At 53.9% G+C, this 17,622-nt stretch overlaps 27 non-coding genes across 27 annotated transcripts; 5 read left to right on the forward strand and 22 right to left on the reverse strand.

Moving 5' to 3' along the window:
• Positions 1 to 938: 938 nt before the first annotated feature.
• Positions 939 to 1,011, reverse strand: Trnam-cau. Its single transcript has one exon. It is a non-coding gene; the product is annotated as a tRNA-Met (tRNA).
• A 381-nt stretch (positions 1,012 to 1,392) lies between these two features.
• Trnag-gcc lies at positions 1,393 to 1,463 on the reverse strand. The gene has a single exon. It is a non-coding gene; the product is annotated as a tRNA-Gly (tRNA).
• A 342-nt stretch (positions 1,464 to 1,805) lies between these two features.
• Trnag-ucc lies at positions 1,806 to 1,877 on the forward strand. Its single transcript has one exon. It is a non-coding gene; the product is annotated as a tRNA-Gly (tRNA).
• Positions 1,878 to 2,470: 593 nt separating this feature from the next.
• On the reverse strand, positions 2,471 to 2,544 carry Trnai-aau. Its single transcript has one exon. It is a non-coding gene; the product is annotated as a tRNA-Ile (tRNA).
• Positions 2,545 to 2,742: 198 nt separating this feature from the next.
• On the reverse strand, positions 2,743 to 2,814 carry Trnae-uuc. Its single transcript has one exon. It is a non-coding gene; the product is annotated as a tRNA-Glu (tRNA).
• Positions 2,815 to 3,119: 305 nt separating this feature from the next.
• Positions 3,120 to 3,192, reverse strand: Trnam-cau. Its single transcript has one exon. It is a non-coding gene; the product is annotated as a tRNA-Met (tRNA).
• A 381-nt stretch (positions 3,193 to 3,573) lies between these two features.
• On the reverse strand, positions 3,574 to 3,644 carry Trnag-gcc. The gene has a single exon. It is a non-coding gene; the product is annotated as a tRNA-Gly (tRNA).
• Positions 3,645 to 3,986: 342 nt separating this feature from the next.
• Trnag-ucc lies at positions 3,987 to 4,058 on the forward strand. The gene has a single exon. It is a non-coding gene; the product is annotated as a tRNA-Gly (tRNA).
• Positions 4,059 to 4,651: 593 nt separating this feature from the next.
• Trnai-aau lies at positions 4,652 to 4,725 on the reverse strand. The gene has a single exon. It is a non-coding gene; the product is annotated as a tRNA-Ile (tRNA).
• A 198-nt stretch (positions 4,726 to 4,923) lies between these two features.
• Positions 4,924 to 4,995, reverse strand: Trnae-uuc. Its single transcript has one exon. It is a non-coding gene; the product is annotated as a tRNA-Glu (tRNA).
• Positions 4,996 to 5,300: 305 nt separating this feature from the next.
• On the reverse strand, positions 5,301 to 5,373 carry Trnam-cau. The gene has a single exon. It is a non-coding gene; the product is annotated as a tRNA-Met (tRNA).
• A 381-nt stretch (positions 5,374 to 5,754) lies between these two features.
• On the reverse strand, positions 5,755 to 5,825 carry Trnag-gcc. The gene has a single exon. It is a non-coding gene; the product is annotated as a tRNA-Gly (tRNA).
• Positions 5,826 to 6,167: 342 nt separating this feature from the next.
• On the forward strand, positions 6,168 to 6,239 carry Trnag-ucc. The gene has a single exon. It is a non-coding gene; the product is annotated as a tRNA-Gly (tRNA).
• Positions 6,240 to 6,832: 593 nt separating this feature from the next.
• Positions 6,833 to 6,906, reverse strand: Trnai-aau. The gene has a single exon. It is a non-coding gene; the product is annotated as a tRNA-Ile (tRNA).
• A 198-nt stretch (positions 6,907 to 7,104) lies between these two features.
• Trnae-uuc lies at positions 7,105 to 7,176 on the reverse strand. Its single transcript has one exon. It is a non-coding gene; the product is annotated as a tRNA-Glu (tRNA).
• Positions 7,177 to 12,681: 5,505 nt separating this feature from the next.
• Trnam-cau lies at positions 12,682 to 12,754 on the reverse strand. Its single transcript has one exon. It is a non-coding gene; the product is annotated as a tRNA-Met (tRNA).
• Positions 12,755 to 13,135: 381 nt separating this feature from the next.
• Positions 13,136 to 13,206, reverse strand: Trnag-gcc. Its single transcript has one exon. It is a non-coding gene; the product is annotated as a tRNA-Gly (tRNA).
• Positions 13,207 to 13,548: 342 nt separating this feature from the next.
• On the forward strand, positions 13,549 to 13,620 carry Trnag-ucc. Its single transcript has one exon. It is a non-coding gene; the product is annotated as a tRNA-Gly (tRNA).
• Positions 13,621 to 14,213: 593 nt separating this feature from the next.
• Positions 14,214 to 14,287, reverse strand: Trnai-aau. Its single transcript has one exon. It is a non-coding gene; the product is annotated as a tRNA-Ile (tRNA).
• Positions 14,288 to 14,485: 198 nt separating this feature from the next.
• On the reverse strand, positions 14,486 to 14,557 carry Trnae-uuc. The gene has a single exon. It is a non-coding gene; the product is annotated as a tRNA-Glu (tRNA).
• Positions 14,558 to 14,862: 305 nt separating this feature from the next.
• Trnam-cau lies at positions 14,863 to 14,935 on the reverse strand. Its single transcript has one exon. It is a non-coding gene; the product is annotated as a tRNA-Met (tRNA).
• A 381-nt stretch (positions 14,936 to 15,316) lies between these two features.
• Trnag-gcc lies at positions 15,317 to 15,387 on the reverse strand. Its single transcript has one exon. It is a non-coding gene; the product is annotated as a tRNA-Gly (tRNA).
• A 342-nt stretch (positions 15,388 to 15,729) lies between these two features.
• Trnag-ucc lies at positions 15,730 to 15,801 on the forward strand. Its single transcript has one exon. It is a non-coding gene; the product is annotated as a tRNA-Gly (tRNA).
• Positions 15,802 to 16,394: 593 nt separating this feature from the next.
• Trnai-aau lies at positions 16,395 to 16,468 on the reverse strand. Its single transcript has one exon. It is a non-coding gene; the product is annotated as a tRNA-Ile (tRNA).
• A 198-nt stretch (positions 16,469 to 16,666) lies between these two features.
• On the reverse strand, positions 16,667 to 16,738 carry Trnae-uuc. Its single transcript has one exon. It is a non-coding gene; the product is annotated as a tRNA-Glu (tRNA).
• A 305-nt stretch (positions 16,739 to 17,043) lies between these two features.
• On the reverse strand, positions 17,044 to 17,116 carry Trnam-cau. Its single transcript has one exon. It is a non-coding gene; the product is annotated as a tRNA-Met (tRNA).
• Positions 17,117 to 17,497: 381 nt separating this feature from the next.
• On the reverse strand, positions 17,498 to 17,568 carry Trnag-gcc. Its single transcript has one exon. It is a non-coding gene; the product is annotated as a tRNA-Gly (tRNA).
• Positions 17,569 to 17,622: the final 54 nt, after the last annotated feature.

Here is a 17,622-nt window from a genome sequence, read left to right on the forward strand (position 1 = left end):
ACATTGCAGCTTATGTTGTGCAGACCAACGTTCATTTCGAATTGACCGAACGGTACCATAACCAAGCAAAGCTTCCTTGAGGTAACTGTTTTCAACTTCAGGGGGTAAATTATAAACCCGAACTGTGGTATACGAAATTTCAGCATTTGAAACAGTAACACTGCTAACAGAACCATCTCTATGACGGAACGACACTTGCTCACCATGTTTAAGTAAAATCTTATCTAGCAAAACCGGGTTCAACAATTTCACAAAAAAGCAGTAAAGTTCTGTGTCAAAATACGCCGTATGTACCTGGTCCGATGTAATGCCAATTGTATCCACAATCCATTCGTGAATTTCCAACGAAGTTGGTTGAACATTCCTGGTGGCCTTGTTAAACTGAAAACTGAGAGTACACTTCCGCGGAAACAACCGGGAAGCCATAACACTTAATTAATGCGGCAAAAGCCGCTATACAACACATGACACAACACAAACACTAAGGCGACGAAACAACGAAGAAAAGAAGACAAAGAAACGTCACACACAGAAAGTAAATAGTCACAACCCGAGGGAAACGGCGGATCGAATACACAGCACGTGCGATCGCTGTCGCGTCTCAAGCGGAACTGGCCACTAGACCACACCGGATGCGGCCGTTTCGTTCGACCGTTCGTACGGTCGCTTGTCGCATTTCGTGTCGAGTGCCGCGTCGGCGCCCCTCTCTCTTTGCGAGCATCTTTGCACATAGTGACTGGCAAGGCGCGCACCTCAAACGTCGCAGAGCAATGCTTTTGGCTTCATGCTCTGCTGGGAGAAGAGGAAAAGGGAAGCTGTAAGTAGCAATAACAGGAAGTAAACATTTTCCCGCTGAAGCGTTGAAACGTTGTGGATAACAAACAAGAAATACGTTGGCGCCCTAGCAACAGCACCACCATCAGTCACAGAAAATTAAATGCCCCGGGTGAGGATCGAACTCACGACCTTAAGATTATGAGACTTACGCGCTGCCTACTGCGCTACCGAGGCACGGGTGCACCGCTTGTCCTGCAAACTGGGTAAATGCCGTACCCAATATTAGACGTAGAGACACTGTACTTCCTGGATAACGTGTTCTGTTGCTACACGTGCACTGCCGGCCCAGTTGATTGCGGTGCTGCTGCAGCTGTTGCAACGATAGGCAGCACTCCTTGTCGTTAAAGTTCAGAGCCTCGGAGGCACCCGGACCCGGCAACTTGTGAGGCCAGGCCGACGCTAGTCTGTAGAACATGATGCGAGCGTCCTAGTGGGGACCCGCGAGTGCTGCGTTCTCGGTCCTTCTCAAGGGAAATCCAGCTACACATTCTTGTGGATCGTGCATCTCAAGCGCTCAAGCCACGCGGCAGCATCATCGCGGGAAAAGCAAAATGATGCATCGGCCGGGAATCGAACCCGGGCCGCCCGCGTGGCAGGCGAGCATTCTACCACTGAACCACCGATGCTGGGGCCAGCGGTAACTTGACGCTGCTTCCCGAGCAGATGTCTCAAGGGAAAGTGGGACTGCCGTCAAGCGCCGTAGCATTCTGTGGGAAAGATGCTGCAGACGCTGAATCCTGCACTGCACTGCTTAAAAATGCCGCCAGAACGCGGTCCTCTGCGTACTCTTGCGTCGCCGGCGCCCAACTCTTGCCAAAGGATGCGAAATGTGCGCGGATACGCTGTCCGAATGCGTCTGGATGTGCTCCCCTAGCCTGCCTCGAAATGCGCCTGCCAGGTACGATCACCTTCCGCCGCTGCCGACTGGCGGGAAGCCGACACAGCGCGGACGCGCGGCGCTCGCTTGTGCGGTGGTGGTGTAATGGTCAGCATAGTTGCCTTCCAAGCAGTTGATCCGGGTTCGATTCCCGGCCACCGCAGCAGGCTTTTAATTTCGCGTATGAGTACTTTCGCCACGCGCTCTTAAATTATTGTTTTTTCGCCCTCTTACTCGCTGCATACCAGCCCTTAGTGTGTCTCGACTTGTCTCGACTTTGCTCAGCTGACGCGAGAGCTGGCGCTCTCAAATCGGCCTTTATCAAAACGACAAGCACGAGAAACGACTGAGAGAGCTAAGGAGAGGCGAGGCGATGGACACACAGCACGCCCCCTTCATTTCACGGTGGCGTCTCCCTGACCGAATCGGGCTGTAGCTCCGAAAACAAAGGAGAAACAAAAATAGGAAGTAAAAGTGCAAATAGTGCCCTGTGTTCCCATGCGCTCACCCGCCCAAGTACTGACAAGGGCCAAAGTTGTTACGCATCGGCAATCGGACATTTTCTTTCATTTTTTCTTTATCGGTTGAGAACCAGTGTATTCAAGATATTATGGCCATTGCCGAGTGAATGCTGTAGCGCTTCCCGACGAGTCGGGTTCGGATCCTCTGTCAACTTCCACGCAGGGTGATGATCTTCTGGTCATCACACTCGCCAGCTGAAATCGGCGCTGCCTTTTCGTAGTAGTAAAGGAGTAGTGGCCCGTGGGGGGATCGAACCCACGACCTTCGCGTTATTAGCACGACGCTCTAACCAACTGAGCTAACGGGCCTCGGCAGATGCGGTTGCTCAGCCCTACGCTGGAAACAGGTGGCATGAAGCCATACACCATTTCTATGGTCGTCGTGCGTCTGCTTCCCTAGTCTATATTCTGCTGACGGTCACGAAACAGTAGCTATATTGCGAGCAGGACGGGAAACGGCCGCTCGGACAGCTCAAACCTGTCACGATTCGTGTGGAAAAAATTCCGTTCCGGTACCGGGAATCGAACCCGGGCCTCCTGGGTGAAAGCCAGGTATCCTAGCCACTAGACCACACCGGATGCGGCCGTTTCGTTCGACCGTTCGTACGGTCGCTTGTCGCATTTCGTGTCGAGTGCCGCGTCGGCGCCCCTCTCTCTTTGCGAGCATCTTTGCACATAGTGACTGGCAAGGCGCGCACCTCAAACGTCGCAGAGCAATGCTTTTGGCTTCATGCTCTGCTGGGAGAAGAGGAAAAGGGAAGCTGTAAGTAGCAATAACAGGAAGTAAACATTTTCCCGCTGAAGCGTTGAAACGTTGTGGATAACAAACAAGAAATACGTTGGCGCCCTAGCAACAGCACCACCATCAGTCACAGAAAATTAAATGCCCCGGGTGAGGATCGAACTCACGACCTTAAGATTATGAGACTTACGCGCTGCCTACTGCGCTACCGAGGCACGGGTGCACCGCTTGTCCTGCAAACTGGGTAAATGCCGTACCCAATATTAGACGTAGAGACACTGTACTTCCTGGATAACGTGTTCTGTTGCTACACGTGCACTGCCGGCCCAGTTGATTGCGGTGCTGCTGCAGCTGTTGCAACGATAGGCAGCACTCCTTGTCGTTAAAGTTCAGAGCCTCGGAGGCACCCGGACCCGGCAACTTGTGAGGCCAGGCCGACGCTAGTCTGTAGAACATGATGCGAGCGTCCTAGTGGGGACCCGCGAGTGCTGCGTTCTCGGTCCTTCTCAAGGGAAATCCAGCTACACATTCTTGTGGATCGTGCATCTCAAGCGCTCAAGCCACGCGGCAGCATCATCGCGGGAAAAGCAAAATGATGCATCGGCCGGGAATCGAACCCGGGCCGCCCGCGTGGCAGGCGAGCATTCTACCACTGAACCACCGATGCTGGGGCCAGCGGTAACTTGACGCTGCTTCCCGAGCAGATGTCTCAAGGGAAAGTGGGACTGCCGTCAAGCGCCGTAGCATTCTGTGGGAAAGATGCTGCAGACGCTGAATCCTGCACTGCACTGCTTAAAAATGCCGCCAGAACGCGGTCCTCTGCGTACTCTTGCGTCGCCGGCGCCCAACTCTTGCCAAAGGATGCGAAATGTGCGCGGATACGCTGTCCGAATGCGTCTGGATGTGCTCCCCTAGCCTGCCTCGAAATGCGCCTGCCAGGTACGATCACCTTCCGCCGCTGCCGACTGGCGGGAAGCCGACACAGCGCGGACGCGCGGCGCTCGCTTGTGCGGTGGTGGTGTAATGGTCAGCATAGTTGCCTTCCAAGCAGTTGATCCGGGTTCGATTCCCGGCCACCGCAGCAGGCTTTTAATTTCGCGTATGAGTACTTTCGCCACGCGCTCTTAAATTATTGTTTTTTCGCCCTCTTACTCGCTGCATACCAGCCCTTAGTGTGTCTCGACTTGTCTCGACTTTGCTCAGCTGACGCGAGAGCTGGCGCTCTCAAATCGGCCTTTATCAAAACGACAAGCACGAGAAACGACTGAGAGAGCTAAGGAGAGGCGAGGCGATGGACACACAGCACGCCCCCTTCATTTCACGGTGGCGTCTCCCTGACCGAATCGGGCTGTAGCTCCGAAAACAAAGGAGAAACAAAAATAGGAAGTAAAAGTGCAAATAGTGCCCTGTGTTCCCATGCGCTCACCCGCCCAAGTACTGACAAGGGCCAAAGTTGTTACGCATCGGCAATCGGACATTTTCTTTCATTTTTTCTTTATCGGTTGAGAACCAGTGTATTCAAGATATTATGGCCATTGCCGAGTGAATGCTGTAGCGCTTCCCGACGAGTCGGGTTCGGATCCTCTGTCAACTTCCACGCAGGGTGATGATCTTCTGGTCATCACACTCGCCAGCTGAAATCGGCGCTGCCTTTTCGTAGTAGTAAAGGAGTAGTGGCCCGTGGGGGGATCGAACCCACGACCTTCGCGTTATTAGCACGACGCTCTAACCAACTGAGCTAACGGGCCTCGGCAGATGCGGTTGCTCAGCCCTACGCTGGAAACAGGTGGCATGAAGCCATACACCATTTCTATGGTCGTCGTGCGTCTGCTTCCCTAGTCTATATTCTGCTGACGGTCACGAAACAGTAGCTATATTGCGAGCAGGACGGGAAACGGCCGCTCGGACAGCTCAAACCTGTCACGATTCGTGTGGAAAAAATTCCGTTCCGGTACCGGGAATCGAACCCGGGCCTCCTGGGTGAAAGCCAGGTATCCTAGCCACTAGACCACACCGGATGCGGCCGTTTCGTTCGACCGTTCGTACGGTCGCTTGTCGCGTTTCGTGTCGAGTGCCGCGTCGGCGCCCCTCTCTCTTTGCGAGCATCTTTGCACATAGTGACTGGCAAGGCGCGCACCTCAAACGTCGCAGAGCAATGCTTTTGGCTTCATGCTCTGCTGGGAGAAGAGGAAAAGGGAAGCTGTAAGTAGCAATAACAGGAAGTAAACATTTTCCCGCTGAAGCGTTGAAACGTTGTGGATAACAAACAAGAAATACGTTGGCGCCCTAGCAACAGCACCACCATCAGTCACAGAAAATTAAATGCCCCGGGTGAGGATCGAACTCACGACCTTAAGATTATGAGACTTACGCGCTGCCTACTGCGCTACCGAGGCACGGGTGCACCGCTTGTCCTGCAAACTGGGTAAATGCCGTACCCAATATTAGACGTAGAGACACTGTACTTCCTGGATAACGTGTTCTGTTGCTACACGTGCACTGCCGGCCCAGTTGATTGCGGTGCTGCTGCAGCTGTTGCAACGATAGGCAGCACTCCTTGTCGTTAAAGTTCAGAGCCTCGGAGGCACCCGGACCCGGCAACTTGTGAGGCCAGGCCGACGCTAGTCTGTAGAACATGATGCGAGCGTCCTAGTGGGGACCCGCGAGTGCTGCGTTCTCGGTCCTTCTCAAGGGAAATCCAGCTACACATTCTTGTGGATCGTGCATCTCAAGCGCTCAAGCCACGCGGCAGCATCATCGCGGGAAAAGCAAAATGATGCATCGGCCGGGAATCGAACCCGGGCCGCCCGCGTGGCAGGCGAGCATTCTACCACTGAACCACCGATGCTGGGGCCAGCGGTAACTTGACGCTGCTTCCCGAGCAGATGTCTCAAGGGAAAGTGGGACTGCCGTCAAGCGCCGTAGCATTCTGTGGGAAAGATGCTGCAGACGCTGAATCCTGCACTGCACTGCTTAAAAATGCCGCCAGAACGCGGTCCTCTGCGTACTCTTGCGTCGCCGGCGCCCAACTCTTGCCAAAGGATGCGAAATGTGCGCGGATACGCTGTCCGAATGCGTCTGGATGTGCTCCCCTAGCCTGCCTCGAAATGCGCCTGCCAGGTACGATCACCTTCCGCCGCTGCCGACTGGCGGGAAGCCGACACAGCGCGGACGCGCGGCGCTCGCTTGTGCGGTGGTGGTGTAATGGTCAGCATAGTTGCCTTCCAAGCAGTTGATCCGGGTTCGATTCCCGGCCACCGCAGCAGGCTTTTAATTTCGCGTATGAGTACTTTCGCCACGCGCTCTTAAATTATTGTTTTTTCGCCCTCTTACTCGCTGCATACCAGCCCTTAGTGTGTCTCGACTTGTCTCGACTTTGCTCAGCTGACGCGAGAGCTGGCGCTCTCAAATCGGCCTTTATCAAAACGACAAGCACGAGAAACGACTGAGAGAGCTAAGGAGAGGCGAGGCGATGGACACACAGCACGCCCCCTTCATTTCACGGTGGCGTCTCCCTGACCGAATCGGGCTGTAGCTCCGAAAACAAAGGAGAAACAAAAATAGGAAGTAAAAGTGCAAATAGTGCCCTGTGTTCCCATGCGCTCACCCGCCCAAGTACTGACAAGGGCCAAAGTTGTTACGCATCGGCAATCGGACATTTTCTTTCATTTTCTCTTTATCGGTTGAGAACCAGTGTATTCAAGATATTATGGCCATTGCCGAGTGAATGCTGTAGCGCTTCCCGACGAGTCGGGTTCGGATCCTCTGTCAACTTCCACGCAGGGTGATGATCTTCTGGTCATCACACTCGCCAGCTGAAATCGGCGCTGCCTTTTCGTAGTAGTAAAGGAGTAGTGGCCCGTGGGGGGATCGAACCCACGACCTTCGCGTTATTAGCACGACGCTCTAACCAACTGAGCTAACGGGCCTCGGCAGATGCAGTTGCTCAGCCCTACGCTGGAAACAGGTGGCATGAAGCCATACACCATTTCTATGGTCGTCGTGTGTCTGCTTCCCTAGTCTATATTCTGCTGACGGTCACGAAACAGTAGCTATATTGCGAGCAGGACGGGAAACGGCCGCTCGGACAGCTCAAACCTGTCACGATTCGTGTGGAAAAAATTCCGTTCCGGTACCGGGAATCGAACCCGGGCCTCCTGGGTGAAAGCCAGGTATCCTAGCCACTAGACCACACCGGATGCGGCCGTTTCGTTCGACCGTTCGTACGGTCGCTTGTCGCATTTCGTGTCGAGTGCCGCGTCGGCGCCCCTCTCTCTTTGCGAGCATCTTTGCACATAGTGACTGGCAAGGCGCGCACCTCAAACGTCGCAGAGCAATGCTTTTGGCTTCATGCTCTGCTGGGAGAAGAGGAAAAGGGAAGCTGTAAGTAGCAATAACAGGAAGTAAACATTTTCCCGCTGAAGCGTTGAAACGTTGTGGATAACAAACAAGAAATACGTTGGCGCCCTAGCAACAGCACCACCATCAGTCACAGAAAATTAAATGCCCCGGGTGAGGATCGAACTCACGACCTTTTTTTTTTTTTTTTTTTTTTTTTTTTTTTTTTTTTTTTTTTTTTTTGTTTAAAAATTTGTATTGAACAAACTAAAAGTACATATATATTCACTATGCAAGAGGTCTTCAAGGTACCATTTAAAAATATACAAATGACTGTTAGTTAAACAAAAAAATATTAAAAAAGAAATACATTAAATACAACAAAATATAACATATTCTGTCTTCTTCCATTAAAAAAAAATAAAATAAAATAAAATAAAATAAAAAAAAAAAAAAAAAAAAAAAATTGTGTTTGTGTTTGGTCGATGCATGAGAACGTGGATAAGGGTGTTGCATCATGTGACAGGTAGGCATGGTACACCCCAACTTGGAGGGGGGTCAAGGAAGACGCTGCGGAGATAACCGGCAAAAGTTTGTCGGTAAGATGGTCTTCGGGTGAGGGTGCTATGCGCGGTCACAACTTTGGACCAGAAGTCAAGGACTGTATGCGGACCACTTCGAAAGAGATATTCTAAAGCCTGTCCTCGAAACCAGATTAGGGTATGGTGCTTAGCAAGAGGGTAGTGAAATGTCTGGGGCAACAACAGGAAATCCGGGGTTACCGTCGTTGGCGGGGCACGGAGGTAAAAGCCCACGATTCGTTGGATGAGGAGCCATACGTTTTGTTTCAGGGGGCACGTAAGACGGTGCTCGTCGGTGTCTTCGAGCTGACAGTCAGGGCAGAATGGGGAGGTGGCCAGTCCTATGCGATAAAGTCGACTATTAGTCGGGAACTTTCCATAGACTAAAACATACCAGAGTGCAGACACAGACGACGGTAAAAAGGGTGCATGCACACACCCCCAAACCGTGCTCCAGTTAATGTCAGGATGCTGTAGCACCATGGGGTCGCAAGGGTTGGACAGCATAAACAAACGATAATAATCTTTTGTACGGAGAGTACGGGTGACTGGAAGATCGGCCCGAACGTAGCTGAATGCTACGAAACAATTGGCGACGTAGTACAATAATGGAGAAATAGGTGCCACATTGATCGGTGGATCGAGAGAAGCTGGTCGGAGGATATCTAAGAGACTGCGTGTTAAAGACGGGACCGGCCCCTGCCAGTGCCGCAACAGAGTGTGGACAAAGAGTGCAGAAGAGCGTGCCCGCACGTTGATGAGTCCGAGGCCACCTTTTGCAGGAGGCAGTGTTAGAGTGTTGTAGCGGACTTTGAAAAGTGCCCCTGCTGACACGAAATATCCAAAGGCTGATTGGATGCGGCGGCCAAGGAGTAACGGCATTGGGAGGATCTGGGCGACGTGTACCAGTTTAGGGGCGACATAGATGTTGACATAGGACACACGTTGGAGTTGGTTTAAGTTACGGTGCACTTGACCACGGACATGGTGCCGAATCGACTGCAAAAGCCGCCGGTAAGCCAGGGCCACTGTGCGGTGTGTGGAGCTCGTAAATTCGATACCCAAGTAACGAAGGGTGGTACTAACTGGGAGTGAGGTCGGCACCATAGCCGGGAGGCCGCGCCCAATGTGCATCATAGTCGATTTACGGACATTAAGAATGCTACCAGAAAGACGTCCATACTGGTGGATCCATTGGATGGCGTCATTGAGTTCCGTGGAGGAGCAGGTGAGAAAGAGGAGATCGTCCGCATAAGCCCTACAGTGAAAGGTGTGGTCACGCAAAGTGAGGCCCTGCAGTCTAGAGGTAAGTCCAGTGATGAGGGGCTCAAGTGCAATGGCATATAGTAAAGTAGACATAGGGCATCCTTGACGCACAGAGCGGCGTATAGGAATCGGTCCTACAAGCCTCCCATTGACTTGTACCATCGAGACCGCGGGAAGGAGTAACCGGCGAATGGCATCGACAAAAAGCAATGGGAACCCCATACGTGTCGCCACCATGAGGAGGAATGGGTGTCGAACGCGATCAAAGGCACTCGTGAAATCGACGGATACCAGTGCTGCACGAAGGCGACAAACCGACGCCAGTGCAATGAGGTCACGACATTCTCCTAGGGCTGTTTGTAAGGTGGCCCCACAACCACGTGCAGTCTGCTCAGGTGAAAGGACCGTAGGTAAGACGGTGCGTATGCGCGCTGCTAAGAGGCGTGCATAGATTTTATAGTCTGCATTCAGTAGTGTAAGGGGGCGATATGCAGAGACATGAGACCCTCCCTTCGGTTTGGGCACAGGTAGAAGAATGCCAGTGACGAATTCAGGTGGAATTGGGAAGGACGGAGTAAAGAGTTCCTGAATCATTTCCGTCCAGCGGGGAAGCATTAACGTGGTGAACGCCCGGTAAAACTCCACTGGGAGACCATCTGGTCCGGGTGATTTGTTCTTGGCCCCTTTGTTGATCGCATCTACCACCTCTTCTGCGGTGATTGCAGACATCATGGACGTTGACTCCGCTACGGTGAGGGTCCGATCAGGGGAAGGACGGAGGTCATCAGGAATGGGCGTCGCCATCGGTTCATCATCATAAAATTGGCGATAATGTTCAGCAAAGGCGGACACGACCGCCGCCTGTGTTGTGTGGTGAACACCATCGGAGGTCGTGATGTTGGGGACGAAAAGCCGACGTCGACGATTATGGTCGGATGCGGCATGGATTGTGGATGTGGTTTCGTCGTGGAGGAGGTCTTGTCGTCGGGAACGCACCACGACACCATGCAGTCGTGCACGTTGGAGAGAGAGGAGACGAGCTTTAGTACGTTGTCGTTCCCTGTGGGTGTCAGGTGATGGAGGGAGCGCATCGAGCTCACGGAGGACGGCGTAGTGAAAATTTGTGGTGTCTCGATGCCATGCTGCTGCTTCCTTGCCACATTGTATGAAGGCCTTTCTGATCGCAGGTTTGGCACATTTGAGCCACCAATGGAACGTGGATGTGTACTGCGGAAGGCGTCTTTCGCAAGACGCCCATGTAGTGGCAATACATTGTCGGCAGTGTGGATCATTAAGGAGGGAGGTATTAAGCTTCCAGTAACCTCTGCTGCGCCACACTGACTGAGGTGGCAGAGCCAGGGAGCAAATGACGGCGCAATGGTCCGAAAATGCAAGGGGCCATCGTTCAGCTTGGGCGACTTCATTGCCGAGGTGAGCAGAGACATAAAACCGGTCCAGTCTGCTCGCAGAATGTGCTGTATAATGGGTAAAACCGGGGGTATTGCCATGAATTTTCTCCCAAACGTCCACTAGATGAAAATCTTCGATTAAGGTGAGCAGCGCCGGGCATGGCGAATAACCAGGTACTTGGTCCTGCGGATGGAGAACACAGTTGAAATCGCCTCCCATGATAAGGCGATCATAGCGTCCAGAAAACAGGGGCGCCACGTCATGTCCGAAGAAAGTGGACCGCTGCCGACGGTTCGTGGAGCCAGACGGAGCGTAGATATTGATGACGCGCGTGTCGAAGATGGTAACAGCCATGCCTCTTCCACAGGGAAGGATTGTCGTGTCCGTGAGTGGGATTCCTTCGCGTATGTAGAAAGCCACTCCACGCCCTGATTGATCACATGTGGACGTGTATGAGTCGTAGCCGTAGACTGGTGGTAGTGTGGCAACGCGTACTTCCTGAAGAAGGGCGACGTCAACGTCAGAGGCCCGAAGCATGTCACATAGGAGTTGCAGCTTGGGTGCAGTGCCGATCATGTTGATGTTCAGTGTGGCAAACCGGTATGTTTGTTTCAGTGGTGGTGGACGCGCATCTACCATCACCAAGGGAAGTAAGAGGAAGGCACCGACAGGAAGTCCCGTCCCATCAGCTGCAATGCCTCGCTTTTGATGTTAACAGGCAGCCTCGTCCGGCGGAGGTAACTCATCCGGAGGAGGGGGCGTACCTTCCTCAATGTCGTCGGCCCATGCTCCTGTGCCGTGGGTCTGTCCAATGTCCATGGGAATTGCGTCGTGGCGAGAGAGATCTGGAGTTGTCGGCGGGGAGACAGGCGTCTCAACCGGCGCACCGATCGTTACATTGTGCGTGGCGACCTCCATAGTGGTCCCGTCCTGCGAAACGTCTTGTTCATCGTGAAAGTTGTCCGCCGACCTCTGCGTGGAAATGTCGGCTGCTTGGGTGTCGTCTACGTCGTCGCGGGTGGCAACGCTCGGAGAGCCCGTGGGTGAACGGCGACGGCGTTTGCGCCTACGTGGCGAGCGTTGTTTGCGCACGTGTTCCTCAGTGTCGGACGACGGCAAGGAGGAGCGTCGACCTGGTTCGAAGGCGTCGGTGGGTACAATGAAATTGTCGAACAGGTGTTGTGAAGATGTACTGGTCTCCTCAGCGTCCGGTGCAGGAGCCTGTTCGGCGGCAAGGTTGTCAGGTGGGACGTCCACACCGTCCGTTGGTGACTGGGACGGTGGGACGTGCCGATCGGAAGGACCGGGCGACGGACTGGACGAAACGGTAGACGTGGCAAGAGCCGCTGCGTAAGTGACCGGTAGGGCGGTCATCGTGGGTGTGACGGACGCTTCCGACAACGGGAGCTGCGCGACACGTCGTTGAATGCATTCAGACCGTAGGTGACCTTCTTTTCCGCAACCGGAACAGGTCCGAGGTTGGCCGTCGTACATTATAATGGCACGGCAGCCTCCGATACGTAGATAGGAAGGCACGTGTTTCTGCAACTCGATGCGGACCTGTCTAACACCGTTTAAAACTGGATAGGTCTGAAATTGGACCCATCGTTCGGCAACATGTTCCAGAACGTTGCCATAGGGACGGAGCGCCTCGATGACGACGTCTGCAGGTAGTTCGAACGGCAGTTCGAAGATCCTTATCGTCCGTGTGCCGAGACCTGCGTGATCGACGGTAACGGGTCCGACGTTGCCGTCGGAATGACAGAAGCGCAGTCCACGTTTTGCCTCTTGAAGCACCTTGTCGCACGCCGCATCGGTGATCATTTTGACGTAGACGGTACTGCTAACTATGGACAAGTGGATACCAATTAGATCCGTTGGTGGTATCTTAACTTCATCGCGTATAAATCGTTCTACCTCCAGGGCCTTGGGTCGGGCGAAGTCGGAACAAAAGTTGAAACGTAATGTCTTCTTCCGATAGTTGTGCGCCATGGTGGTCTAGAAGGAAAACGGCACTTACAGCGGCCGAAGTAAACACAAACACACCGTGCGCGCCTCGCCCGCAGCGCTCTGGCGCGTGACCGCCTCGCAGCACTGCCGGCGGCAGACTGCCCCGGGTGAGGATCGAACTCACGACCTTAAGATTATGAGACTTACGCGCTGCCTACTGCGCTACCGAGGCACGGGTGCACCGCTTGTCCTGCAAACTGGGTAAATGCCGTACCCAATATTAGACGTAGAGACACTGTACTTCCTGGATAACGTGTTCTGTTGCTACACGTGCACTGCCGGCCCAGTTGATTGCGGTGCTGCTGCAGCTGTTGCAACGATAGGCAGCACTCCTTGTCGTTAAAGTTCAGAGCCTCGGAGGCACCCGGACCCGGCAACTTGTGAGGCCAGGCCGACGCTAGTCTGTAGAACATGATGCGAGCGTCCTAGTGGGGACCCGCGAGTGCTGCGTTCTCGGTCCTTCTCAAGGGAAATCCAGCTACACATTCTTGTGGATCGTGCATCTCAAGCGCTCAAGCCACGCGGCAGCATCATCGCGGGAAAAGCAAAATGATGCATCGGCCGGGAATCGAACCCGGGCCGCCCGCGTGGCAGGCGAGCATTCTACCACTGAACCACCGATGCTGGGGCCAGCGGTAACTTGACGCTGCTTCCCGAGCAGATGTCTCAAGGGAAAGTGGGACTGCCGTCAAGCGCCGTAGCATTCTGTGGGAAAGATGCTGCAGACGCTGAATCCTGCACTGCACTGCTTAAAAATGCCGCCAGAACGCGGTCCTCTGCGTACTCTTGCGTCGCCGGCGCCCAACTCTTGCCAAAGGATGCGAAATGTGCGCGGATACGCTGTCCGAATGCGTCTGGATGTGCTCCCCTAGCCTGCCTCGAAATGCGCCTGCCAGGTACGATCACCTTCCGCCGCTGCCGACTGGCGGGAAGCCGACACAGCGCGGACGCGCGGCGCTCGCTTGTGCGGTGGTGGTGTAATGGTCAGCATAGTTGCCTTCCAAGCAGTTGATCCGGGTTCGATTCCCGGCCACCGCAGCAGGCTTTTAATTTCGCGTATGAGTACTTTCGCCACGCGCTCTTAAATTATTGTTTTTTCGCCCTCTTACTCGCTGCATACCAGCCCTTAGTGTGTCTCGACTTGTCTCGACTTTGCTCAGCTGACGCGAGAGCTGGCGCTCTCAAATCGGCCTTTATCAAAACGACAAGCACGAGAAACGACTGAGAGAGCTAAGGAGAGGCGAGGCGATGGACACACAGCACGCCCCCTTCATTTCACGGTGGCGTCTCCCTGACCGAATCGGGCTGTAGCTCCGAAAACAAAGGAGAAACAAAAATAGGAAGTAAAAGTGCAAATAGTGCCCTGTGTTCCCATGCGCTCACCCGCCCAAGTACTGACAAGGGCCAAAGTTGTTACGCATCGGCAATCGGACATTTTCTTTCATTTTTTCTTTATCGGTTGAGAACCAGTGTATTCAAGATATTATGGCCATTGCCGAGTGAATGCTGTAGCGCTTCCCGACGAGTCGGGTTCGGATCCTCTGTCAACTTCCACGCAGGGTGATGATCTTCTGGTCATCACACTCGCCAGCTGAAATCGGCGCTGCCTTTTCGTAGTAGTAAAGGAGTAGTGGCCCGTGGGGGGATCGAACCCACGACCTTCGCGTTATTAGCACGACGCTCTAACCAACTGAGCTAACGGGCCTCGGCAGATGCGGTTGCTCAGCCCTACGCTGGAAACAGGTGGCATGAAGCCATACACCATTTCTATGGTCGTCGTGCGTCTGCTTCCCTAGTCTATATTCTGCTGACGGTCACGAAACAGTAGCTATATTGCGAGCAGGACGGGAAACGGCCGCTCGGACAGCTCAAACCTGTCACGATTCGTGTGGAAAAAATTCCGTTCCGGTACCGGGAATCGAACCCGGGCCTCCTGGGTGAAAGCCAGGTATCCTAGCCACTAGACCACACCGGATGCGGCCGTTTCGTTCGACCGTTCGTACGGTCGCTTGTCGCATTTCGTGTCGAGTGCCGCGTCGGCGCCCCTCTCTCTTTGCGAGCATCTTTGCACATAGTGACTGGCAAGGCGCGCACCTCAAACGTCGCAGAGCAATGCTTTTGGCTTCATGCTCTGCTGGGAGAAGAGGAAAAGGGAAGCTGTAAGTAGCAATAACAGGAAGTAAACATTTTCCCGCTGAAGCGTTGAAACGTTGTGGATAACAAACAAGAAATACGTTGGCGCCCTAGCAACAGCACCACCATCAGTCACAGAAAATTAAATGCCCCGGGTGAGGATCGAACTCACGACCTTAAGATTATGAGACTTACGCGCTGCCTACTGCGCTACCGAGGCACGGGTGCACCGCTTGTCCTGCAAACTGGGTAAATGCCGTACCCAATATTAGACGTAGAGACACTGTACTTCCTGGATAACGTGTTCTGTTGCTACACGTGCACTGCCGGCCCAGTTGATTGCGGTGCTGCTGCAGCTGTTGCAACGATAGGCAGCACTCCTTGTCGTTAAAGTTCAGAGCCTCGGAGGCACCCGGACCCGGCAACTTGTGAGGCCAGGCCGACGCTAGTCTGTAGAACATGATGCGAGCGTCCTAGTGGGGACCCGCGAGTGCTGCGTTCTCGGTCCTTCTCAAGGGAAATCCAGCTACACATTCTTGTGGATCGTGCATCTCAAGCGCTCAAGCCACGCGGCAGCATCATCGCGGGAAAAGCAAAATGATGCATCGGCCGGGAATCGAACCCGGGCCGCCCGCGTGGCAGGCGAGCATTCTACCACTGAACCACCGATGCTGGGGCCAGCGGTAACTTGACGCTGCTTCCCGAGCAGATGTCTCAAGGGAAAGTGGGACTGCCGTCAAGCGCCGTAGCATTCTGTGGGAAAGATGCTGCAGACGCTGAATCCTGCACTGCACTGCTTAAAAATGCCGCCAGAACGCGGTCCTCTGCGTACTCTTGCGTCGCCGGCGCCCAACTCTTGCCAAAGGGTGCGAAATGTGCGCGGATACGCTGTCCGAATGCGTCTGGATGTGCTCCCCTAGCCTGCCTCGAAATGCGCCTGCCAGGTACGATCACCTTCCGCCGCTGCCGACTGGCGGGAAGCCGACACAGCGCGGACGCGCGGCGCTCGCTTGTGCGGTGGTGGTGTAATGGTCAGCATAGTTGCCTTCCAAGCAGTTGATCCGGGTTCGATTCCCGGCCACCGCAGCAGGCTTTTAATTTCGCGTATGAGTACTTTCGCCACGCGCTCTTAAATTATTGTTTTTTCGCCCTCTTACTCGCTGCATACCAGCCCTTAGTGTGTCTCGACTTGTCTCGACTTTGCTCAGCTGACGCGAGAGCTGGCGCTCTCAAATCGGCCTTTATCAAAACGACAAGCACGAGAAACGACTGAGAGAGCTAAGGAGAGGCGAGGCGATGGACACACAGCACGCCCCCTTCATTTCACGGTGGCGTCTCCCTGACCGAATCGGGCTGTAGCTCCGAAAACAAAGGAGAAACAAAAATAGGAAGTAAAAGTGCAAATAGTGCCCTGTGTTCCCATGCGCTCACCCGCCCAAGTACTGACAAGGGCCAAAGTTGTTACGCATCGGCAATCGGACATTTTCTTTCATTTTCTCTTTATCGGTTGAGAACCAGTGTATTCAAGATATTATGGCCATTGCCGAGTGAATGCTGTAGCGCTTCCCGACGAGTCGGGTTCGGATCCTCTGTCAACTTCCACGCAGGGTGATGATCTTCTGGTCATCACACTCGCCAGCTGAAATCGGCGCTGCCTTTTCGTAGTAGTAAAGGAGTAGTGGCCCGTGGGGGGATCGAACCCACGACCTTCGCGTTATTAGCACGACGCTCTAACCAACTGAGCTAACGGGCCTCGGCAGATGCAGTTGCTCAGCCCTACGCTGGAAACAGGTGGCATGAAGCCATACACCATTTCTATGGTCGTCGTGTGTCTGCTTCCCTAGTCTATATTCTGCTGACGGTCACGAAACAGTAGCTATATTGCGAGCAGGACGGGAAACGGCCGCTCGGACAGCTCAAACCTGTCACGATTCGTGTGGAAAAAATTCCGTTCCGGTACCGGGAATCGAACCCGGGCCTCCTGGGTGAAAGCCAGGTATCCTAGCCACTAGACCACACCGGATGCGGCCGTTTCGTTCGACCGTTCGTACGGTCGCTTGTCGCATTTCGTGTCGAGTGCCGCGTCGGCGCCCCTCTCTCTTTGCGAGCATCTTTGCACATAGTGACTGGCAAGGCGCGCACCTCAAACGTCGCAGAGCAATGCTTTTGGCTTCATGCTCTGCTGGGAGAAGAGGAAAAGGGAAGCTGTAAGTAGCAATAACAGGAAGTAAACATTTTCCCGCTGAAGCGTTGAAACGTTGTGGATAACAAACAAGAAATACGTTGGCGCCCTAGCAACAGCACCACCATCAGTCACAGAAAATTAAATGCCCCGGGTGAGGATCGAACTCACGACCTTAAGATTATGAGACTTACGCGCTGCCTACTGCGCTACCGAGGCACGGGTGCACCGCTTGTCCTGCAAACTGGGTAAATGCCGTACCCAATATTAGACGTAGAGACACTGTACTTCCTGGATAACGTGTTCTGTTGCTACACGTGCACTGCCGGCCCAGTTGATTGCGGTGCTGCTGCAGCTGTTGCAACGATAGGCAGCACTCCTTGTCGTTAAAGTTCAGAGCCTCGGAGGCACCCGGACCCGGCAACTTGTGAGGCCAGGCCGACGCTAGTCTGTAGAACATGATGCGAGCGTCCTAGTGGGGACCCGCGAGTGCTGCGTTCTCGGTCCTTCTCAAGGGAAATCCAGCTACACATTCTTGTGGATCGTGCATCTCAAGCGCTCAAGCCACGCGGCAGCATCATCGCGGGAAAAGCAAAATGATGCATCGGCCGGGAATCGAACCCGGGCCGCCCGCGTGGCAGGCGAGCATTCTACCACTGAACCACCGATGCTGGGGCCAGCGGTAACTTGACGCTGCTTCCCGAGCAGATGTCTCAAGGGAAAGT

The sequence above is a fragment of the Schistocerca piceifrons genome, chromosome 2, assembly GCF_021461385.2.
Source record: "Schistocerca piceifrons isolate TAMUIC-IGC-003096 chromosome 2, iqSchPice1.1, whole genome shotgun sequence".
NCBI lineage: Eukaryota > Metazoa > Arthropoda > Insecta > Orthoptera > Acrididae > Schistocerca > Schistocerca piceifrons.